The sequence below is a fragment of the Myotis myotis genome, unplaced genomic scaffold, assembly GCF_014108235.1.
Source record: "Myotis myotis isolate mMyoMyo1 unplaced genomic scaffold, mMyoMyo1.p scaffold_m19_p_13, whole genome shotgun sequence".
Classification (NCBI taxonomy): Eukaryota; Metazoa; Chordata; class Mammalia; order Chiroptera; family Vespertilionidae; genus Myotis; species Myotis myotis.
In genome coordinates this window covers 35,997,014-36,022,292 of record NW_023416317.1, presented here as the reverse complement: position 1 = coordinate 36,022,292, position 25,279 = coordinate 35,997,014, and the positions used below count along the sequence as shown (strand labels likewise).

Sequence of the window (25,279 nt, the reverse complement as noted above, 5' to 3'; positions counted from 1 at the left end):
CTTGTTCTCTGAGAATCCCTCTTCTAGGGTCAGAGACCATGCTCTCCAGAAGCAGGCATGGGAATCAGCAGTTATGATCTAGAGCGCTCAGGAGTGCTGGCAGGGTGCTTTGCTCTCCTGCAGCCAGTGACTGCTGTGTTCCTGAAATGTCATGGGGTGCAGTCATTTCCTGTAGAAATTTCCTTGAGAAAAATTTCCTGTATTCCTTAATGTAGTTTCTGATATTGAAGAATGACAGATTTGCAGTGTGACATTTAATTTTAGTAAATATATCTTTTAAAATACCAAAATCCTGCATTTGAATAAGATTCACTTTACACATTGATTTTAATGTATATTTCTAATTTATTCTGATAATAAATATGAGATTGATGTTATTATTAGTGCTATTTTCTTTCTTTCTTTACAAAATCTCATCTGGGTTGTCTTACTCATTCTCTAGTGGGATTTCTACTGTATCATAAATGAGCAAGACAGAGTTTTTGTCCTTAAGGAGCCTCTGCTCTACAGACATTAAGTCATAATCCAAGGCCTAAGAAATAAGTTAAAGAGAGACACAAATACTATATTGAGGGAATGTAGAGGAAGAAGATATTTACTATATTTTACTCAAAGGCATATATTTTTTACTCATTTCAATGTTTCTAAAATTGGCACATGTCTTACAATTTGATGGCATCTCAGACTTGAGGAAAATTATATTTTGAGAGAATAATAAAGGAGCATAGCTCTCCGAGGATGAGGAATTTAGTTAAGTGGAGAAAATGCTAAGAAAAAGCACCTGGGTGAGAAAGCCTTGGTGTGCTAAAGGAATGATAAGTGCTTTTGGGAGGTTGTCATTTAGGGCTCAAGAATAACATAAGAAGTGACATTAGGTAGGTGGGTTGAATCCACTTTATAGAAGATTTTGAAGATGAAGCTGTGGAGAGGTGGAATTTTATTCTGTAGAAGGTGGGCAGCTACTGAGGGGTTTTGAGAAGGGGAAGTATGGTACATATTACATTGAATTTCTTGACCCTATTTGGGAATATAATGCTAGAAGGGGGATTGAAGAAAAGGAAATTGTGATGTTTTGAATTAATGACTTGTTTAGCTGAAAGGAAAAGAAGGAAAGATGTTATGGAAGGAGGTAGAACTGACAGGAATTGTTGTGACTGAATGTGGGAGGTGGAGTAGGTAGTAGTGAGGGCTAGATACCAGAGTTACTATTACTAGAGGCCCAGTGTATGAAATTTGTGCACTCGGGGAAGTGGGGCTTGGTCCCTCAGCCTGGCCTGCACCCTTTTATAGTCCGGGAGCCTCCCGGGAGCGCGCCTAAGCCATCAGTCAGATGTCCTTGGCAGTGCTGCGGAGGTGGGAGAGGCTCCTGCCACCACCGCTGCACTTGCCAGCAGTGAGGCCAGCTCTGGCTGAGTAGCACTTCCCCTGTGGGAGCGCACTGACCACCAAGGGGCAGCTCCTGGGTTGAGCATCTGACCCTGGTGGTCAGTGCATGTCATAGCGACTGGTTGTTCCGCCATCGGGCCAAAACCGGCTCTGTGACATCTCCCGAGGGGTCCCAGATAGCGAGAGGAGGCAGGCCAGGCTGAGGGACCCCACCGGTGCACTATTGGGACCGGAGAGGGACATGGGGGGTTGGCCAGCTGGGCAGGGACTGCAGGAGGGTTCCAGGGAGTGTCTGGCCTGTCTCGCTCAGTCCCGATCAACTGGACCCCAGCAGCAAGCTAACTTACTGGTTGGAGTGTCTGCCCCCTGGTGGTCAGTGTATGTCATAGCAAACAGTTGAGTGGCCTTAGCATATCATTAGCATATTATGCTTTGATTGGTTGAATGGCCAACTGGATGACTGGACACTTAGCATATTAGGCTTTTATTATGTAGAACCAGAGGCCTGGTGCACGGAATTTGTGCATGGGGGGGTATGGGGAGGTCCCTCAGCCCAGCCTGTACCCTCTCGCAATCCAGGACCCTTCGGGGGATGTTCAGCTGCCGGGATCGGGCCTAAACCGGCAGTCAGACATCCCTCTCACAGTCTGGGACCGCTGGCTCCTAACTACTCGCCTGCCTGCCTGATTGCCCCTAACTGCTCACCTGCCTGCCTGATCACCCCTAACTGCCTCTTCCCTGGCCCCTGCTGTAGCGGCTTCGTCCAGAAGGACGTCCAGAAGGTCGTTAGGCTGTCTGGTCTAATAATGTTACGCTTTTATTATTATAGACTAGAGGCCCGGTGTATGAATTCGTTCACAGGAGGGGTCTCTCGGCCTGGCTGGTGATTGGGACCGATCAGCAATGTCTCTCGCCCAGTCCTGATTGGGGCTGGCCGGAGGGAGGGACTGCGGGAGGTTGGCTGGCCATGGGATGTTGCCTGTGGGAGCGCACTGACCACCAGGGGGCACCTCCTGCATTGAGCGTCTGGCCCCTGGTGGTCAGTGCATGTCATAGCTACCAGTCAGTCATCCGGTCGTCTGGTCGTAACGGTCGCTTAGGCTTTTATATATATACTAGAGGCCCGGTGCACAAAAATTTGTGCACTCGGGAGGGAGGGGGTGGTCCCTCAGCCCGGCCTGTGCTCTCTCGCAGTCTGGGACCCCTCAGAAGATAATGACCTGCTGGCTTAGGCCTGCTCCCGGGTGGCAGAAGGCAAGCCCAATCCCTAGGAGCAGCCCCTGGTCGGGCTCAGAGCAGGGCCGATTGGGGAGTTGGGGCGCCGCCCCCTGTCATGCACAGAGCAGGGCGGATCGGGAGGTTGCGATGCCACCCTCAGTCACGCTCAGGGTAGGGCCGATTGGGGGGTTGGGGCACCGCCCCCTGTCACACTCAAGGCAGGGTCGATGGGGAGGTTGCGGCGCCACCCCCTGTCACGCACAGAGCAGGGCCCATCAGGGGCATTGGGGCTCCGTACCCTGTCACGCACAGAGCAGGGCCCATCAGGGGGTTGGGGAGCTCCCCCCTGTCACGCACAGAGCAGGGCCCATCAGGGGATTGGGGAGCTCCCCCCTGTCACGCACAGAGCAGGGCCGATTAGGGGGTTGAGGAGCTCCCCCCTGTCACTCACAGAGTAGTGCCGATAGGCAAGTTGGGGCACTGCCCCTTGTCACACACAGAGAAGGGCGGATCAGGGGGTTGGGGCGCCGCCCTCTATCACCCACAGAGCAGGACCAATCAGGGGGTTGGGGCGCCGCCACTGTCACACTCAGGGCAGGGCCGATGGGGAGGTTATGGCTCTACCCCATCACACACAGAGCAGGGCCCGTGGGGGGGGGGGGTGGTTAGTGCGCCACACCCTGTCACACACAGAGCCGCAGGGTGATCAGGGGGTTGGGGAGCTCCCCCCTATCAGGCACAGAGCAGGGCTGATCAGGGGATTGGGGCGCCTTCCCCTGTCACGAGCAGAGCAGGGCGGATAGGGAGGTAGTGGCCCCACCCCCTGTCACACACAGAGCCGCAGGGCGATCAGGGGGTTTGGGCGCTGCCCCCTGTCACGCTGATCCTGGTGCTGGGAGGCCTCTCGGCTCCGCTGATCCTGGTGCTGGGAGGCATATTACCCTTTTACTATATAGAATAGAGGCCTGGTGCATGGGTGGGGGCTGGCTGGTTTGCCCTGAAGGGTGTCCTGGATCAGGGTGGGGGTCCCCACTGGGGTGCCTGGCCAGCCTGGATGAGGGGATGATGGCTGTTCGCAGCTGTTCACACATCCTTCAGGGTAGGGGTCCCCACTGGGGTGCCTGGCCAGTCTGGGTGAGGAGCTGAGGGCTGTTTTCAGGCTGGTGGGTGACTGAAGTTTCCAACTGCTCCTTTTTTTCTTTTTTTTAATTCTGGGCCAGCTTTGGCTCTGGCTCCAGCTCTGAGGCCTCTGCTGCTGAAAGCAGGTATCTGGTTTGTTTGGGTTCTATAATTGAAACACTGTATCAACTCTAGCTCTGAGATCCCGGCTGGCTAAAAGCAGGTTTCTGGAGTTTTGTTTAGCTTCTATATTTGTAACAATGTTTCAAACTGCAAGCTCAGAGGCCGGCAAGGCAGGCGGGGAACGTTGGAGTCCTCCGTCACTGAAGCAAGCAAGCCTCATGTTAGTTTCAAGCTGCCTGGCTGCTGGCCGCCATCTTGGCTTGCACTTAATTTGCATTTCGCCGTGATTAGCCAGTGGGAAGGGTAGCGGATGTACGGCTAATTACCATGTTTCTCTTTTATTAGATAGGATAGATGTGGGACTAGGACCAGTTTGCTGCGACAATGTATACTGCAGTAGGAAAACACATTTGAACTTTGGGACTGTTGTGACAGCTTCTGTCATGCATGTAGCAGGGAAGTGAGGAAGTTCAGGTCTGGAAGGAGGAAAGTCAAGGCTGATGACAAATATTTAGGAGATATCAGCTAGACAAGAGTATAATTTAATTCATTTTAGGGGTTGGAATCTATGAAGAGAGTAAGAGAGTAAAGATAGAATATCAGAGTGAGGGAGAACTCTCTGCATTTTTTAAATAGCTTTTTTGAGAAATAATTCACATACTAAACAATCCACTTTTTTTAAAGTATACAATTTGCCCTAGTTGGTTGGCTCAGTAGATAAAGCTCGGCCTGTGGACTGAAGGGTTCTGGATTCGATTCCAGTCAAGGTCACATGCCTCGGTTGCAGGCTCCATCCCCAGTGGGGGATGTGCAGGAGGCAGCAGATTAGTAATTCTCTCTCATCATTGATGTTTCTATCTATCTCACTCTTCCTCTCTGAAAGTTATAATTCAATGGCTTTATGATATTCAGAGTTGTACAGCCATCACTACAATTGATTTTTGAACATTTTAATCGCCCCTAAAATAAACTGTATGGTTTAGCATAGGCTTTACTATTTCTACAAAATAGTCTGTTGGAAATTGATAGGAATTGCATTGAATCTGTAGATCCCTTTGGGTAATATTGCCATCTTAACAATATTAAATTTTCTATCCATGAACATGGGATGTCTTTTATTTATTTAAGTTGACTTTAATTTATTTAAGCAGTCTATTGTAATTTTCAGTGTATATATCTTTGACCTCTTTGACTAAATGTATTTCTAGGTATTTTATTAGAGGCTTTTATAAATGAAAGAGCTTTCTTAATTTCCTTTTTGGTTCATTGCAGTTATATAGAATCACAACTGATTTTTTTTTCTTTTTGGTGTTGATTTTGTACCCTGCAGCATTGTAGAAATTCTTTATTAGCTATAGTGGCTTTATTTCATTTTTGAATAGAAATAGTTTTACTACTTCTTTTCCAATTTGGAAGCTTTTTAATTTTCTGATCTAGTTACTCTGACTAGAACATACAGTACATTGTTAAATTGTAGTGGTAAAAACAGGAATTCTATTCTTTTTCCTGATCTTAGGGGAAAAGAGTTCAGTCTTCCATCATTGAGTATCCTACTAGTTGTCGATTTTTCCTGAGTGCTGTTTATGTTGAGTAAGTTTCCTTTAATTCCTAGTTTTCTAAACTTTTTTATTTTTTCATGAAAGAGTAATTTGGATATTGTTAACTGCATTTTCTGCATCAATTGATATGATTGTGCCCCCCCCCCCCCTTTCCATTCTATTAATGTGTATTACATTGACTGATTTTCTTATGTTGAATTCCTGGCATTCCACTTAGATCATGGTATATAATCCTCTTAAAAAATGCTGTTGGATTCATTTGCTACAACTTTGTTGGTCTGTAGTTTTCCTTTCATGTGATGCTTTGTCCTTTTTATCAGGGTAATATTGGCTGCATAAAATAGGTTATTAAGTATTTACCTCTTTGTAATTTTTTGGAAGAGTTTGGAAAGAATGGGTGTTAATTCTTTAAATGTTTGGTATAATTCACTGGTGAAGCCATATGGTCCTGGACTTTTCTTTGGGAGGTTTTGGTTACGAATTCAATCTCTTTAGTAGTTTAAGTCATTGAAATTTTTTGTATTTCTTCTTGAGTTATTTTGGGTAATTTGTATTTCTAGGAATTTGTCCATTCATCTAGGTTAACTAATTTGTTGGCCTTCAGTTGGTTCACAGTATTTTATTAACAATACTTTTCATTTCTCTAAGGTCTATAGCAATGTTTCCACTTTTATTTAAGCTTTTAGTTATTTGTGTCTTCTTTTTCTTTTTTTTTCTAGCTAAAGTTTTGTCCATTTTATTGATATTCTAAAAGAACAACTTTTGGTTTTGTTGATCCTCTATTGTGTTTATCTCTGATCTTGATTATTTTTTTTCTTCCTTCTGATAGCTTTGGGTTTAGTTTGCTCTTTTTCTCGGTCCTTAAGATGTAAAGTTAGGTTATTGATTTGTATCTTTCTTCTTTTTAATGTAGGCATTTGCAGCTATAAATATCCATCTGAGAACTGTCTTCACTGAATCCCATAAATTTTGATATGTCTCATTTGTTTCCATTCATCTCTAATTTCTGATTTCCCTTGTGATTTCTACTTTTACCAATTGGTTGTTTAAGACTATTACTTTCAACAAATTTCCTTTTGTTATTGATGTCTAGCTTTATTTCTTGTGGTTAGAAAATATACTTTGTATGATTTTAGTCTTTTTAAATTATTGAGACTTATTTTGTGTTACTGATCTTCTTTCTAGATGTTCTTTCCATTATTGAAAGTAGGAGATTGAAGTTTTCAACTATTATACTGGTAGAATCGGTTTTTCTTTAATTCTGTTGGCTGTTCTCCATTGACATTATAGTAATTACTGATAAGGAAGCACCTGCCATTTTGTTTTTTTGTTTTCTGTGTGTCTTATACCTTTTGACCCTCATTTTCTCTATCACTGTCTTTTTTGTGTTTAATTAAACTTTGTAGTCAATCATTTTAATTCCTTCCACATTTCTTTTTGTGTATAGTTTTAGATTTTTTTTGTGTGGTTACCATTAGGATGGCTTAACATTTAAAATTTATAATAATGTAGTTGAAATGGATACCAACTTAACTGCAACAGCTTACAAATTTCTGCCCCTGAAATACCTCAGTTCTCCTATCTTTTATGTTGTCTTGTTACAAATTACATCTTTATACATTGTATGTCAGTAACAGAGTTATAATTTCTTAAATGAAAAATGAGGTTACAAATCAAAAGTATAATAGTGGCCTTTATGTTTTCCATGAATTTATCTTTACTGGAGATCTTTATTTCTTCATATGGTTTTGAGTTACTTTGTAGGTTTTTTTGTGTGTTTTTTTTCATTTAGCCTTACGGACTCCTTTTAGCATTACTTGTTGGACAGGTCTAGTGGTAATCTAATATTATTTATTTCTTTTATAGTTGTAAAATTTCTCAAAAAACAGCTCACCTATGAATTCTACAGCTTCATCGCCATTCAGATTTCATAGTTCTTAGTAGAGCATGCACTTGCTGTTTTCAATTCTTCCTGTCAAGGAAGTTAGCTTGGCTTCTTACAGAGAGGTGTGTAACTGTTTTTTATGTATTTCTTGTTTAGTTTACATGTATAGTTGTGGAGAAGCTCCACCGACTGTCCTTGACCACTAAATTTGTACTTAATTCACAAAAGTGATAGCCATCATAAAGAACTCCAACCTGTCTCTTTGGTTTTACCTGATTATGCGTATTAGAATATATAGGAATAATTGGGCCTTCAACAGAAAAATGAAATATTTCTCCTACTTAAACATTTTGTTGCATAGATTTTCTTATTGTTGTTTTAAAAGTCTTTGAGTATAGTAGTTTAATTTTTTCAGTAACTATTTTGGAAATTAAATTAAGGTATGTAAGTGCTTCTAGGAACTTATAAAATGTACTTTCAAGTTTTAACTAACATTTCTAAATAAGTTACACTTAACTGTGAAAATTTTTATAAATGTTCTTAAAGAGAAAAATCGATACAGTATTATAGCTAATAGATTCTTTTTAGAACACAAAGATCTGTTTTTGATAAAATACATTGACAATAAAATAAAGTGAAGATAGTGTCTGACCTATAATTTTTTTCTTAGTGATATAAAAATAAGTGTCTCAAATACAGTGTAATTAAAAGTTATTATAACTACTTACGATTTCTTTGAATTTAATTATCTCAAATTAAATTAAAATTGCATTTATATTTATCTAGAAGTCTGTAATTTTTAAACAAAATGCATTTACCAAAAATTATCCCAAAGTTTAGAAAACCCACTAATTTCCATTTAAAAACTTAAAATAACCTTTAAGTTAATGATTTTTATTTACCTTTGTTAGAAAGAACTTAAATGCAAAAATAATAACCTGTATCTCTTTATATGTAGATGTCAATCCAATTCAAAAGGTGACTGAAAATGAATGACTTTATTGAAAAACTGCAGTTCTTAAATTTTAGATTAGATATAATTTTTTAATTTTATACAAATTACAAAAATGGCTCAGTTATAAAATTCATAAAGATAATTTAAATTCAGAATAATTCAGTTTAATTTAAGATAATTTAAGCTCAAATGTATAATTATAAATAGCTCGACTCCTTAACTATATGGAGTTTGAAATGTCATATAACCTTTTTAGATAATTTTCCTAATTAGGTGAGAACAAGGCCTGCACTGTCTCCATTTGATTTTCTTGCTAATATTTGCAATTTAGTACTAGAGTTAATCCTTAATTGCTGAAAGAGTTGTCTATAACATGGTTACCAATTATTTTTCTGTAATACAGTATGTAATAAATGTTAAGGATGAACTATTCAAGAAATACATGTTAAAAAGTTTCAAAGTAACAGCTTACTAATGGTGTACTGTGTTTATGTGTGTGTTTGTGTAAAGGTAGAGTTGATTTTTGGTGTGTTCAATGTTGATGGAAAAGAATAGCTGATTAAACCTAGAAACTAATTAAATTAGTTTTCCTTCAGGTATAAAATGTGTGCTCCTCCAACAAAGGCCTGAAGGTCTGGTGTGAGCAGAAGGGCAAGACCCTTTTTAGCACTGTTACGTGAGGAACTAATATAATCATGCTACATTATTTTCAGATTGAATTTTAGTGAGATCATACGGAATGGGACAAATTAATATAATTATTTTAAAATAATACTCAGTGCCAAAGAAAATTAATGATTACTATTGGCAATTTTATGTCCTATTCCCTGACTTATATATGTATGTGTTCATTGTCTCCTGGAGCATTTATTAGGGGTGTTTTTGTGGGAAAGCTTATGATTCTCTGACTTAAGACATTAATCTTCAGATATCAGTGATTTTAGTTATTAGAGTTTCCCTTTAATAAATGAAACTCCTCTTTTGACAAATACAGAGGTGAACTACTAGACTTCTCTCTGCAATTTTAAGCTATTTTCAAATGTTTATGATAAAGAATTTTGGCTTTGTGGTTTTTTTAAATTATGGATGGAATAAGAAAACTTTGCAGTTCGTTTTTACTTAAACATATATTTTAAAAGTACATTAATTTTTAAAGTTAGTGGTATCTTACTTAAAAACTTGTTTATTCACTTTCATGTTTTAAGTAGAAATCAGGAAGTACCAGTGAAAAATTTACAATTGTGGGAATTTTTTCTATATATGAATGCGTGTATATATGTAGGTATCTTTTTTCCCCTTGGGTCTTGAAATATAACTATGTAGGCATCTTTTTAAAGCCTGCATTTTTCTCTCCACAAAGAAGACTTGCAGCAGCTAAGAAGAATACATACAAATGTGATTATAACTTTGGGTAAAAACTCAAAAGGCTCCCTTTTGGAATGGATTGGTGGTTAATTAAACTTGGGCTGTCAAAATTTAAAATTATAAGGCCTCATATTCTCATAGTATACCATGTATCTGGCTAAAATAATGTCTTGACCCCCCCCTTCAAATTTAACCATAAATTTCCAGCTTACATCCATCTTTGTTTTAAGCCAGCAAGTTAAGATGTTTTGTGTCTTTTATCTGCTCAGGCATTAACTTTGAATCAATGTAGCTATGGAGTAGTTTGGAGAAGAATTTCACTTATTTAAGGACTTGCCCCCGAGCTTTTAAAAATGGCTTGAACTTTTGATTCTTCATCGTTACGTATGTATGTCAATTTTTGCCTTGCTCAGCTGTTATTTATTTTTAGCTGATGGAAGTATAAATTGCTCAGCCCAGTTTTTCCTCTCTATTTAAGTTCCTTTTCCATATCCTTAGAGGTAGCAACATATGAATCTTATGAAGATTAAATGAGCAAGTAAAACTTTTTAAATCTTGGTAAATCATTTGAATTTGGCAACACTGCTTTAGGTAGGTTAAATGATCATTTCATTTAGTTTATTTGCTATGTATGCCTAGTGATTGTCCTTTCAATATCATATGATAGACAGGGGGTATGATGCTAAGAAGCAGCAGTTGATTAGATTTTGGATATCTTTTTATATTGTTACATAAGTTTACATATTTTTTTGGTATATTTTTTGATGTTTTTCACCATGCTCTTTCATTTTCCAAGCTTTTAGCCATAATTATATTTGTTCTGTTGTAAAACCTGCATCCCATAAAGTTATTGTGATGCCATAATTTGTTTTGCCAAGTAGGTTTGGTGAATATACCTTTGCTTTCGCTAGATATCTGAACATGGTCTTTTAAATGGTCTGCATTTAGAAATAAAAGAATTTGTTCTGCTTTTAGAGTAGCTATTTTCAACCAGTGTGCCACAGGGATTTTTAAAACATGCAATACCTAACTATTTAGTCAGGGGCTCTGGCCTCTTTTCCCTTAGATTGTCAAATAAAAAAATGACAACAGCCAATACAACAGTCTTGTGTGAATGAATAAAAATTATACCTATTTTTTTTTTTTGGTCAGATCGGCAAAAAACATCTTAACTTTTTGGCGTGCCACAGAATTTTAGTAATTAGTTTATGTGTGCCATGAGATGAAAAAGGTTGAAAATCACTGGCTTAGATGAGTTGATAAGTAAAGTATAGCTTACCTCACATTGAAAGGACAGTTAATGGAATTGGAATCTGGTTCATTTCAATATAACTCAAAATATATTCAGCCTCTGCTAGTTCAAAATTGTAATTTTTTGTTTTACAAAGTTACACATTAGAAAATAGACTAAACACAGTTTTGGCTGTGTGAGCAGTGTTTCCAATCCACTGGGAGTGGAGATCATTAGCTCTTGAAGCTTGGTCTCTACTAACTTTCTTTACTAAGTCCACTTGGCTGTATGTTATTTATTTACAGTCATCCAGTTCAAGTTCTAAAATGACAGAAAATGCTGATCTGGGATTGTGTTGCAATAGTTGTGGTGGATGTTTTCTTGCTTGTTAGACTGTCTGCGCCTTGTATTAGGAACGTTTCAGCTATTATCTATTCAAATATTACCTATACAGTCTTTTAAACATTCTTTTCTAATGTTGATCTATTTATATTTTAGATCATTGCTACTCAAAGTGTGGTCTTCAGATTAGTGCTGATCTACAAACTGACTTTATTGGTCTGTAATGAGTTAAGGACAGAAATTCAAAGCAAGCATTTAGAAACTTTTTGTAGCAACTTGATATTATTACCATGACATCTAAGGACATGGTTTATAAAAAAAGAAATTCACTTTTATTACATTTTACAGACTTTTTTTCTGCAGTGGATTGACAATTTAAAAAAGGGCTCTTCATTTCAGATAGTTTCAGCAGTGTTTTGTTAGACCTCCTCATTCTATTTTTTTGTATCTCTTAACTGCTTTTACGTTTTCGTTCTTTGTCTCTCTTAACTGCATTTTGGATAAGTTTTAAGAGTCTTTCTTTCCACTTACTAATTCTTCATATTGACTATACAGTGAATCTAACATTTTACCAGTGTTTTTTATTTCTTGAAGTTTTGTTTAAAGTATAGCTTACCTCACATTGAAAGGACAGTTAATGGAATTTGGAATCTGGTTCATTTCAATATAACTCATACATATTAATCCATACATATATGTATATTTTAAGCATTTCTATTGCTCAAAACATCCTTATTGTACAATCTTTCCAATAATTGAGGAATCTGCACTCTAATTTGTCTCATGTTTGTATCGGCTGTCATTCATTGTGTCTGATATCCTGACTTCATTTTTTTTTTTTCATTTGAGATGAGTTTTTTGAAAGTTGTTGGACATTTTGAGGTCTGGTTTGAAATTATTTTCTTTCACCAAGAGTTTGCCTGTGCTTTCCACAGATACCTGTGGCACTAACAGTTTAAGAGCACTTTTAATGACATCTTCATAGGAGACTTATTGGATTATATACATAGCATGAATTTAGTATAAGAACCTTTGCGGTGGCTTCCCTTTGTGATTAAGTGTCAAGAGAATTGATGAAACATTCCTGAAAGCACAAAATCATAGGGATGGATCACACAGATTAGAGGTTGCCAGGGGTTAGGAATGGTGGAGGTGAGGGGTAAGTATGATTATAAACAGGTAATAGGAGAAAGATCTTTTTGGCACTTTTTCGCTGTTAACATGATGTAGGTGCGTTTCCTTTTAGTAGACTTTTTAGAGTCTATTTCCGGAGCCTTGTGTAGCCATCAAAAGGTAAGCCCAGTTTTGCCAGTGCTAGGCACTTATTCTCAGGACAAAATTTGGTTTCTGGGTTTGCTTATTCTACTTTGTTTTGTTCATAGCTTATGAGGAGACTGTACTTTCCTGCTATCTAAGCAATTCATTAAAGCAGATTTTTCTCACTAAAATTTAAAAATTGTATCTAACAGTATTAAGGTATCTAGACTCTCATAGTGCTGGAAATCAGTGTTTCCATCTGTCTATACTTCATTTTTAGCAAATATGTTGCTATTTTGTGCCTCAGTTCTCTTATATTTGTTATTATAATAAACTGTTTTTCTTTATCTCTTTGGTCTATCAGATGCCTAGTGTAAACCCATCACAGTATGCACTCAGTTATGTAGTTATGTCTATTAGTCTTATTTCCTGCTATTCTTTCACTAGCCCTATTATGATTTATTACACTTGTATTATAGCCACTATTCTTTCACTCATATTTCATCCTGGTTAAGTGCTGCCTCTTTTGTGGACTCCAACAGTTCCTTCTAGTACCATTGACATTTTGGGCTGAGTAATTCATTTTTGTTGGGGTGCTGTCCTATGCATTGTAGGATGTTATCCCTGTCCTCTATCCACTAGATGCAAATAGTATCTTCTATTTGCTACACCAGACATTGCCACACATCCTTTTTTGGGGGGGTGGGGAGAAATATCTTCAATGGTTGAGAACTACTGTTTTAGAACTGTGTGAATCTGGTCTCCATTGAAGATCCTTGCTTGATTATCTCTGCCTGTGGTTTTATCTTCTGGATTTTCAGTCGTCCATACTGTCTGGATTGTACATTTTCCACTTACTACATTTGCTTGTGCATTTCTTTCTTCCTTCTCTGCCCTGTGTGTGTGTTTTGTTTGTGTGTCGCACGTGCACATGTCTGATTTTCCCAAGTTCTAGATGTATTTTACTTTTTTGTTTGCTTGCTATTTTTGGTCAACCCTATACACTTGTTAGTAGTTTCAAATATATCAGTTGCTTGCTCTTTTCCTTATTTTTCCACTTTTATGTGGTAGTAATGGGGGTTTGGAAAATGGAATCATTCTAGAAAATGTGAAGAACTTTGAGGCATTCTAAATTCTAACATTCTACTAATGATAATCATGAGGCTTGCAGATAATAGAGTTAATACCAATGTAATGGTAGTATGTATACCCAATAATAGTGGAAAATTTAAGATAGCATAAGGTAGTCATAAAGATAAGAAGGATGTAATTTCTGTTAGCTGTATTTGTTATATAAGTAAACAGAAAAATGTGCAGAGGAGTAGAATTAAAAAATAGACTGAAAAATACAGAAAATGGAAGGATTTGTAGAAGCATGAAGTAGGAATGATTAGTTCTACAGAGTGAGATGAGCAAAGTAATCAATATGTTGAGGTAAATTGTTAGGAATGATGGATTGTAGCATCTGGTTAGGAGTGACTTGTGTAAAGCTGACAGATGTGATATCTGAATATTAGTAAGTTGAAAAGAAGTTCAGAATAGAGAGGTTAGATTCTTCTTACCAACTAAAAAGAAACATGTATTTTTTTGTGCCAGTTGGGAAAGATAAAACTCAGTTATAGATTTTCTTCCTTTAAAAAATTATCAGCAAATTCTAAGTAATAATATAAATTGCAGCTTGAATTTAACTACTTTTTATAAGGTGCTCCTCATCTAGGCCAAATTTTCATGAAAAATAATCATAAGCTTAATATGTCTTTATTATAGAAAAAGTAGAAAGTAATGAAAAGTATAGGGAACGTGAAAGGTAGTTATAGATCCCAAAGCCTAAAACCACTGTTTTAATTTAGGTCAATTCTATTATCTTGATTTTTAGGTGGTCTTAGTCTTTCTCTCTATATATAGAAATGATGTATGTGTAAATATATACTGTATGTATATACATTGAGTGGCCAGATTATTATGACCACCTGACCTCTGTAGGCAAATTAGCTATAATTTCACGCTGAAGTTGCTAGAGGGCCAGACCATTATAAATAGGGAAGCAGGTTGTTTACCATGACAGTAGAAGTGATTTTTTTCTGAAGATATGGGTAAACAACGCGATTTAACAGCCTTTGAATGTGGGATGATTGTTGGCGCTCAGAGCCATGGAGCGAGTATCAGCAAAACAGCCAAAGGCCTGTTCGAACACCTTTGCTGTCTGCAATTACCAAGATAAAACGTCTCCAATTCGCACAGGAACACAAGGATTGGACAGTCGAGCATTGGAAATAAAGTCATGTGGTCCGATGATTCACGTTTCCAGTTGCATCATGCAGATGGCAGCGTGAGAATTTGGCGGAAACAGCATGAAAGCATGCACCCCACATGCATGAATACAACCCTTCAAGCTGGTGGGGGCAGTGTTATGGTTTGGGACATGTTTTCCTGGCCTGATTTGGGCCCTTTAATTTGTGTGGAACAACATCTGAATAGCACAACATACCTAAGTATCGTTGCTGATCAAGTTCATCCTATCATGTTGATGGCATATCCCAATGGAGATGGCTTCTTCCAGCAAGACAATGCGCTATGCCACGGTGCTCGTATTGTGCAGGAGTGGTTTCAAGAACATGAGGGAGACTTTACCTTGCTTAGGTGGCCCCCACAATCACCAGATCTCAACCCAATTGAGCATTTGTGGGACGAAGTTAAAAGAGCCTTCAGGCAGTTGGTTCTACAACCATCAAATCTCACAGAACTGGACAGTGCTATTCTTCAGGCATGGTGTCAGATTCCTCGCATCACCTTTCAACATTTCGTGGAGTCAATGCCAAGAAGAATCGCCGCAGTATTGAAGGCAAAAGGTGGCCCAACAAAGTACTGATGGGGTGGTCATAATAATCTGGCCACTCAGTGTATATATGTGTGTTTGCATGGATGCACATATATATTAAATGGGTTATTTTTATATGAAATGTTATATGGTCTGTCCTTTTTCATTTAATATTATGAGCATTTCTCCATATGTATGTGTTGTATATATGTATATTTATATAAAATGGGTTATTTTATATGAAATGTTTCATAGCCTGTTCTTTTTCATTTAATGTTAAGAATATTTCTTATTATCAGTAAAATTCTTAAAAATGACATTAAATGACTACATAGCATTCTATTCTGAGTTTACCCCCAAATTTATTTAAGCATATTGTTAAACATTTAGGTTTTTCTTTCATATATGTGTTACATAAAATATAAACACACACATGTATGTACATATACATATAATTGACAGTGAACACTCTAATGAAAAATTTTGAGTACATTTTCTCTGAAGAGTTGTAGCCCCTGTTGCAGTCTGGCTCTTATATTTTACCCTGCAAAATTTATTCTACTTGTCTTTCTTAGTAAAAATAACCCTAATTCTATGTCTGGGCATTATTATTAATGTTAGAGACCTCAATTCCTATCCTTCCAAGTGGTTAAGTGTGGCCAAAACACCATGTTGTGGTTTCTACTCTGTAAGCTGAAATATAAGAGAAGTGAGCAGGGTGGGCCTTTCTTTCCCCTTTCTTTTTCTGCTGCCTGCAATGTGGCTGTGTTAGCTGGAGTTCTCATGGTCTTCTTGGAATATGAGCCGACTTTGATAGAACAGTATGTGGTACAGCAAAAGATTAGAAGAAACTTTGGCTCCTGATATTGGAGCTGCCACACCAGCCTTTGATTGTTTACCTCTGGACAGTTACATGGGAGAAAATCTCTCCCTTTGTTTCTTATTCTCTTATGTCATTACTAAAGGCCCAGTGCACAAGATTTGTGCACTGGGGGGTGGGGGGACCTCAGCCCAGCCTGCGCCCTCTCACAGTCCAGGACCCCTTGCTCCTTACTGTCCGCCTGCTCGCTCCTTACCCTTTGGCTCGCTGCTCCTTAGCACTGCCGTGGAGGTGGGAGAGGCTCCCGCTACCACCACTGCGCTCACCAGCCGTGAGCCCGGGTTCTGGCTGAGTGGCGCTCCCCCTTTGGGAGCGCACTGACCACCACGGGGCAGCTCCTGCATTGAGTGTCTGCCCCCTGGTGGTCAGTGTGTATCATAGCAACTGGTCGTTCTGGTCGTTCCGCTGTAACGGTCGTTTAGACTTTTATTATATAGACTAGAGGGCCTGTGCACTAATTCATGCACCAGTGGGGTCCGTTGGTCTGGCCTGCAGGATCGGGCCAAACCTGGCTCTCTGACATCCCCCAAGGGGGTCCCGGATTGCTAGAAGGTGCAGACCCTCCCGTGCATGATCGGGGCCAGGGAAATTCGTGGGAGGTTGGCCAGCTGGGGTGGGACTGCAGGAGGGCTCCAGGGTGTGTCCGGCCCGTCTTGCTCAGTCCCAATCAGCCGTACCCCAGCAGTAAGCTAACCTACCAGTGGGAGTGTCTGCCCTCTGGTGGTCAGTACATGTCATAGCGACTGGTCGACTGTCTGCCCCCTGATGGTCAGTGCACATCATAGCAAGGGGTTGAGCAGCCTTAGCATATAATTAGCATATTACACTTTGGTTGAATGTCGACTGGTCAATCGGGCATTTAGCATGTTAAGCTTTTATTATGTAGGATAATATTGTTATTTAAATTTTCTTTTTGGCTGGGGAAGGATATGACATAATTGTGTCTGATTAAGGATATCATTATTTAATGCTCTATGTAGTAAGGTGGTAGGTCAAATATAAAGAAACATGCATTGTGTCATGATAGATTGTAGATTCAGGTTGAAACCAAAACCTACTTAGAGACTAGACAGAGATGACTTGGTATTGAAAAGAAAATACTTGGAATAATACATAATTTCTGGAACTCTTTGATAATTATAATGCTGAAACTTGTCTCAAGTGCTTTTACTAATTATCACAAATATTCTTTCAGGAAACACTTGATAGCTTTTAAGTAACTCCCTCCCCCCAAATCTCACAAACCATTGAGGATTATATATTATGTTTTATCAGAATAATCTCTTCATGCCCTATGAATTTTTGTTATTTATTATCTTCCTTGTCACTTTGACAGGGTTAACTCATAGATACAACTTTTAATGTTCTCATACTAACTTTATTGGAGTAATTTTGATAAATGAAATAAAAAACTTTTATAACTGTAGACTTATGTTTTAGTATTGATTCTAAGAAAGCTATTCATAACTTCAGTTAAATAATTGAAGTTATTTTGATGAGCAGTTTTAGGTTTATAGAATAATTGAGCACACAGTACATAGAGTTTCCATATGCCCATTTTTCCAAGGGTACACATTTTCATATATTCCACTGTATATAATGTTATACATATTTAAAATACCTTTATATCCCTGAACCAAATCTGTGTTATTTTATAATAGGAAATTCATACAATATAACAATCATTTTTTTCTAATCCAGGTTTTCCACCCACAGCACTATTAACGTTTTAGTCCAGATAATTCCTTATTTTGGGGCTGTCCTGTACGTTGAAGATGTTTAGCATCATCCTTGATCTCTATCTACTAGGTACTGATAATATTCCCCAGTTATGACAACCAAAAGTGTCTCCAGACATTGCCAACTTCCCTGGAGGTGGAGGGTGAGAACCATTGCTGTAATCAATTTATGATGCTCTAGGATTTGCTGCATTTTTTAGGTTGGGCTCAAAATAAGGGTGTGTAGTTGAGCAAACCTTCACAGGGAATTGGTGTAGGCAAAGTTAGAATCTTCCCTGCCACTGGGGGTCTTACTGAGTCCCAGTTTCCTTGACTACAAAAAAGGTAAAATATTACTCAACTTAAAAGGTTTGTTTGACAATTCATTGAGATAAATTACATAAAATACTTTGATTAATTTTAGTTTCCTTCTCTTCAAGTGTGCTATATTGTTTGGATTTATTCTTTTAAATGTGTCAAAAACTCATTACAAAATTCTTACTTCTGTGGGGAAACTAATCATACATAGTTTGGGATCTAAAGTTTATGGACTTCCAGAGTACTATACTATAGATGGTTAAAAACTTTAAATGTTCAATGAAGACTGATTTATGAGGTCAATTGTGTTTTGACTCTTTGTGGTGTTTTAATTATATTGTTTCTACATTCAAATTGTAATAGTTAAATGATCGCAAGGACTTTGAGCTTCTCAAATTGAGGATAGCATTAGATGTCAGCCAGTCACTTTTTCTTTTGAAGTTTTTGTCTTCATGTCTGAAATCACGCCAATTTTAACAGCTTGTGTGTCAGTTCTAAAAGAGGAAGCTGGCCTCTGTTAGCTTGTACTTGGTTCATTAAAGACTTCTACAGACTTGACATAGTTTTCACCTAATAATGGTCCACATCTCATTGCTGCTTTGTAGAATTATAAAACATTGTTCCCTAGTGAATGAAATGCCGTCTGTAATAATTAAGGTTATTCTTACTGTTCTACCCCTGCAGAAAATTTCCAAAGACTTGGTGAAGGAAGACTTTGTGGATGAAGAAGACTTTTCTGATAGGAAAACAATCAAAAGCTGTAGCACTATTATACTGTAAGTATTGCTTTCAAAAAAAAAAGTATAAGTTAAGAATATTCTAAGTATTCAGTTGTTTGGGGGAAATATGTTAGGCAAAGATATTATATGTAAGAGAATATATTACAATTATGTTAATAATTTATAAGAAGCAATCCTATGCAGTCTTTTAAAAATTGAAAATATGTTCTTATGTATTGAGATGAGGATTTTACCAATAGCATTGAAAAATACTTCTAATTCTAACAAGGGTTGATCTAGTGTGTGTACATTTGCTTATTTAAAACTATCAGAATACAGAAAATCATTGTAGTTTTGTAGGTCTGTGATTTGTTTTGGTGACTTATTGTTTAGGTTATTTTGCAGAATTATTTATTTGCTGATTTATTTATGTATTTCATTATTTATTTATTTGATTATTTAGTAAATTATTTATCTGATGAATTATTAATACATCTTCATGACATGCTTTAAATTATTTATAACTTAATTTTGAGTTTATTGCTTTTAGACGCTGCATTGTTACTGACTAGTTTTGATTTTTTTCTTTGTGGTTCTTTAAAATTAAAGTACTAGCTCCAAGGCAAAAGTATATTCATTGCAATGCCCACGGATTAAAAAAAATAATATGGTAGAGATAAACTTTTAGTTATGCTTTGTTTCGCTTCAAATTTACCTGTTTAGGGTTATCAATGATACAATGTTCATATGTGTGTGTGCATGCATACTCATTCTAGAGTCACAAATTAATAATATAGCCTATCGTCTCTCAACCAATTGAACATCTAAACCACAGTCCACATTACTCTTTGTGTTTCTAGAGGACAGGCTGTATTTCTTACTTGCTTTAGAATAAATAATGGAGTCCTAGTTATTTTATTTTAGTGGCAAATCTATTTTACAACTGGAATATTTTAGGGAAGTTCAGAGAAATGAAGTCCAACTTAGATTTGGATCCCTGAGATATAAATTTTACTGATGTTGCCTTTTTTTAAAAATCCCCATTAATGTGTATTTGAAAAACAGCATGATGTTTATATAGATATTATATCAGTCATAGTGACATATTTATTTCATATCATCTCTCTTATGGAAAGTTTCATGCTACTTGATTTTAATAAACTAAAATGGACAAGGGTCTTTAGAAATGCAAGCTATAGTTTCTTGGACTTTAGGTAACTATTCTTTTATGTAAAGTTTCTATTTTTAACCAAATAAGGTATATCTTCTATCTTCTGACTCTATTTCATAAGATAGTGTAGTCATTCAGGCTCGCTTGTAGAATGGGTTTAATGAATAGGTTAAAATAGTTGTTTGGGTAAAAGAGTGTCATGTGCATAACATGGCCTTTTGTGTTTGCTTACAGTGAATTTCTGTGTACTTTACAATTTTTAACATTTCGAAGAGAAGTAGTATTGTGCATTACTTATGATGATCTGTTGAAATATATTGAAAATGGCCTCTGTAGACAGGTTGCATTGTAGAATTGTAAATTATGCATATTTATATCCAAATTTCTTATTTTGAAATATTGAATATATGAATGTTTAATTAGAATATTGCTTTAGTATCTTCATGTACTTGCCATAAAGGAAGCGGTTTCATTTGCATACATGGGTATAAACATATGTGTAATTGTACATATCAATTACTTTTCTGTTCTGAAGATGAACAACCACAAATACTGTTATATATGGAATTTTATTTTAAAAGCTGCTTCAGTGTGCCAGTGTGGACTTTTTTAGAAGAAAAAAGCTTCCTTCTCCAGTGTTGAATAGGATCTATATTAGTTGTCATGATCATATACCCAGCCCACACTATTAACAAGTATTTGTGGACTATTGCCTGTGTCATCTCAATGATCTCTCATTGGGAGATACACATATGTGTACACACACATATGCCCATACATGTGAAATGTCTACTGACATCAAAATAAAATTTTAGGACTTATTTTTGGAAAGAGACATTAATGGAGGTCATTGTAATAATAGCAAGCATTTATTAAGCACTTATTATGTGCAAGCACAGTAGTCCTATCTTCGGATTGTTACTCTTCACAGTAAGATAAATACAGTTATTATCTTCATTTTACTCATGAGGAAACAGATTTAGCGATGCTTGCACAAGCCGATAGTAAGTGATGGTGCTGGGATCAGGACTCATTTAGTCTGACTCTCAAGAGTCTCTCTTAGACCCTGACAGTTTTGTATATGTAGTTGGTATAAGATAGTTTTTCACCAGAGGTGTTTTATTTTTATTTATCTCTGATAGCTTAACTTGCTTTTTCACTTCGCATAACACTTAGTCATCTTTTCTAAACAGTAGGCAATACTTGAGCTTCTTGAATTTTATGATCTGATTCTTGTAATCCTGTGTAGTGGACCAGAATTATATCCTGCAGAATTTGTGCCGCAGGGAGATTATATGTTTGCCTGGTTGATGTCTAACACTCAGATCAGCAATTTTACTTTTAAGCCCATGGTCATTTACAGGATTCTGTTAGGTCAAATCTTATTTTCTTATAAAAATAATGGTATTATCAGAGTTAGATATATGTGTATTGTTAAAAAGAATGACTCAGTGTCTGATGCCTAAGCTTTTATAGAAACGATCACAAACTATTAAATTAACTCTAAATATAGTGTTTATATGTGCACAAGGACAAGAAAGTAACCAATTATAATTTTAAACATTTAAATGTAATTATTTAAAAGATTTTGGTGAGCCTCAGAGAGTAAGGAAAATCATGAATTTGGTGTGAGGCTAAGGGAAAAGGATCTTGCTATCTGCTGATAAAGGGAAGCCTTCATCCTGGGTCTGAAACACACGAAGGATATCAGAAAACAGATTAGTTAAGAGTTGGACAGCAACAGAGTTTGGGTGATATTGTATGAATGCCATAGGTAGTAAATGCACCTGAATGAATGTGAATCACTCAAAGTTTTAAGTTAGAGTTTTCAAGTAAATAATTAATGTTATATTAGAAAATCCTTCAAATCCATGATTTAGGTAACATGAAATGCTGTAATAGCTAGGATGAACATGAAATTTACCATCCAATCTAGGACAGTTTTGAGAGTGAAAGGGTGTACTGTAATATGACAGGATAATAGGTATAAACTGGGATCTTCTTAGCAAAATTGGCACCTGTGGTCACCCTAGTAATATCTCAAATTTCTATTAGATAATTCCTAATAGTCTTATATAATACATATAGAGGCCCGATGCACGAAATTCATGGGGGGGGGGTGGGGGTGGTCCATCGGCCCGGCCTGCACCCTCTCACAATCTGGGACCCCTCAGGGGATGTCTGACCCCTCACTCCTAACTGCCCGCCTGCTTGCTCCTTACCGCTTGGCTTGCTGCTCCTTAGCACTACCATGGAGGCAGGAAAAGCTCTCGCCACCGCTGCTGCGCACGTCAGCCATGAGCCCAGCTTCTGGCTGAGCAGTGCTCCTGCTGTGGGAGCACACTGACCACCAGGGGGGGCAGCTCCTGCGTTGAGCGTCTGCCCTCTGGTGGTCAGTGTACATCATAGCGACTGGTTGTTCTGGTTGTCCGGTTGTTCTGCTGTAATGGTCACTGGGCTTTTATGTATATAGGTTTAAGTGCAGTCTTAATTCACATGCTATATCTATGCAAATGTTTTCTTTAGTGATAAAACTAACTCCAATTATGACCACTATTTATGTGTTTTTGTTAGCCAATCAAGGCAGTTTGTGGCTATGACCTTTATAAAGTACTAGTGGCCCGGTGCACAAATTCTTGCACATTGAAAGGAAATTAACTAGAAGAAATATTTTAATATCGCTATTTGCCCTTTTTCTATAATAGAGGTGTCAGAGATAAAAGAAAATTAGTAAAATGTACATGAAAATAATATATAAATTGATTAACAAATAAACAATAACAACATATAACAACTGATATTTTCCATGAAATTTTTACTGTCAGAATATTCATTTATCATTATTTTTTTAAAAATATGCTGGGTATTCTGGAAAATTTTTATCGTTTGGATGAACTTTGCCTTTGCTACAACATCGAGTAAATTTTCCATCAGATGGTTTTTCTTTGGAGAAATTTAGGGATAGGCAAAATTGACATGTAACTGTCATTCCACCACAACAAAATTGCATCCTCATTTACCTCATTTTCACTATGAAGGCAGTTCCAACCAGTATTGGTAGTACTTGTTGATGACTGTTTTTCAGACATATTCTGTCAACGATGTTGCTTTCTTTTGACTTCAGAGGTACGTTGTGGCAGTAGTTGGTCTTCAGACATATTCTGTTGACAATTTCGGCTTCAGAATGTCAATAGAAACGTGACGTCATTACCTGGCGCCCGCAGCCACTGTTTGCGGGCTGGGCTATGAGCTATGAGCTGCATTTTGCCCCATGGCAGTGTCAGTTCCCGAGTCGTGGTGGGGCCTGTGTCCCACTTGGGGGAAGCTGAGTGTTGCTTTGTCAGTGCCAAGTCTGCCCTGCCATTTCTCTGTAAATGGCAATGTGCGTCATGGCAGCTCCTGCGTTGAGCGTCTGCCCCCTGGTGGTCAGTGCACATTATAGCAACCGGTTGGATGGTGGGAGGGACACTTAGCATGTTAGCCTTTTATATAGATAGAGGATGTTTTATAGCTTTTGGAACCTATTTTCTTTTTTTTTTAAATACATTTTTTTAATTGATTTTTTACAGAGAGGAAGGGAGAGAGATAGAGAGTTAGAAACATCGATGAGAGAGAAACATCGATCAGCTGCCTCCTGCACATCTCCCACTGGGAATGTGCCCGCAACCCAGGCACATGCCCCCGACCGGAATCGAACCTGGGACCCTTCAGTCCGCAAGCCGACGCTCTATCCACTGAGCCAAACCGGTTTCGGCTGGAACCTATTTTCAATATGAAAATAGAGAGGTATTACTATTGGGAAGAAAAAGTTAAGTATGGCAGAGTTGGTTATAGTATAGTACAGTAATGACGAACCTATGACGCGTGTCAGAGGTGACACGTGAACTCATTTTTTTGGTTGATTTTTCTTTGTTATATGGCATTTAAATATATAAAATAAATATCAAAAATATAAGTCTTTGTTTCACTATGGTTGCAAATATAAAAAAATTTCTATATGCGACACGGCACCAGAGTTAAGGTTTTTCAAAATGCTGACACGCCGAGCTCAAAAGGTCGCCATCACTGGTATAGTAGATAACTCTATAGAGTTTTTCTTCCTCTCACACAGAGTATTTGTGCTTGTTTTGTAAATATTATAATTTATGGCATATTTGACATTGTACTGAAAAATAATTCTGTTTGCTATACCATCAGAATTTATAATTTTATGTTAGATCAACTAGTGGTCTTTTTTTTATTTTCCTTTCAAAAACCATGTTGCATATATTGATAAGTTGACAGTTTTGCCAAAACATTTTTGAAAACAGTTCTTTCTCCTTATTGAAATTCTGTGTATGAAAATAAGAATATCTAGAAAAGAGTTGCTTAAAGGCTTTTTGGTTGTTTGTGTGTGTGTGTGTGTGTGTGTGTGTGTGTGTGTAGTTTTTAATTCCCTCTTGACATGTATTTATCTAACATGGCATATTACATTATTAAAGCCATAATTAGATTATTAAATTTCTAGTTAATTTGCATTTAGATTATAGAGGATTTGTTAAGTTGAACTAGGTAACCACACTGCCATATTTGTACTTGAATGTACATTAGAAAGAAAAATTCTCATGCAGTCATTATTCATATGTATAATATCAGAACTGTTTTTGTTCAGAAAGACCTATTATGCTTAGTAACAAAAATAAGAGTTCCCATATATTCCATATATTCTGCCTGGAATTTGTCATAGTGTGAAGCACTTTATGAAATGGTTGTAAGAGTAATAACATAGCTTATGTGTTGGCTCTGAGAGCAACTCCTTTATAATTATGACAAGTAAAAGTACAGCCAAAGGTCACATTAAACGCAAGATTTCTTTCATACCTCATCTGTTTTGTGGATAGCATGTGAAGTAGTTTGGGTTCCTGTACTGATATTTTAAGAGAGCAACCCAAGGTTGTTCCCATGGAAGTGTTTCAAATATCTTTCCTCCTATCTCCCATGTGATTGCAATATTTGGCATGAATGTGTATTTGAATTCTGGACTAATTAAATAGAAGCTTATTAAATTTAAAGTTTCCACAATAACAAAGGGACTTTTATACTGCAAGGATTTTGTAGGGCACTACAAAATAATAATAACACATAAGAGTGTTTAATAATACTGAGTATTATCTAAATGCAGTGTCTTAGTTTTGACCACCTTGGTATTGATATTGTTCACTCAACAGTAAATACT

The 25,279-nt window shown here is 37.4% G+C and overlaps 1 protein-coding gene across 4 annotated transcripts in view; it reads left to right on the top strand.

The window, feature by feature from the left end:
- Positions 1–25,279, top strand: part of TBC1D5 (TBC1 domain family member 5) — a 450,518-nt gene that overhangs the window by 17,786 nt on the left and 407,453 nt on the right. For all 4 annotated transcript variants that reach the window (XM_036332709.1, XM_036332707.1, XM_036332712.1 and 1 more), the window contains exon 2: positions 18,859–18,950. The gene's annotated coding sequence lies outside the window, so the exon portion shown is untranslated. The remainder of the gene's footprint in view (positions 1–18,858; positions 18,951–25,279) is intronic.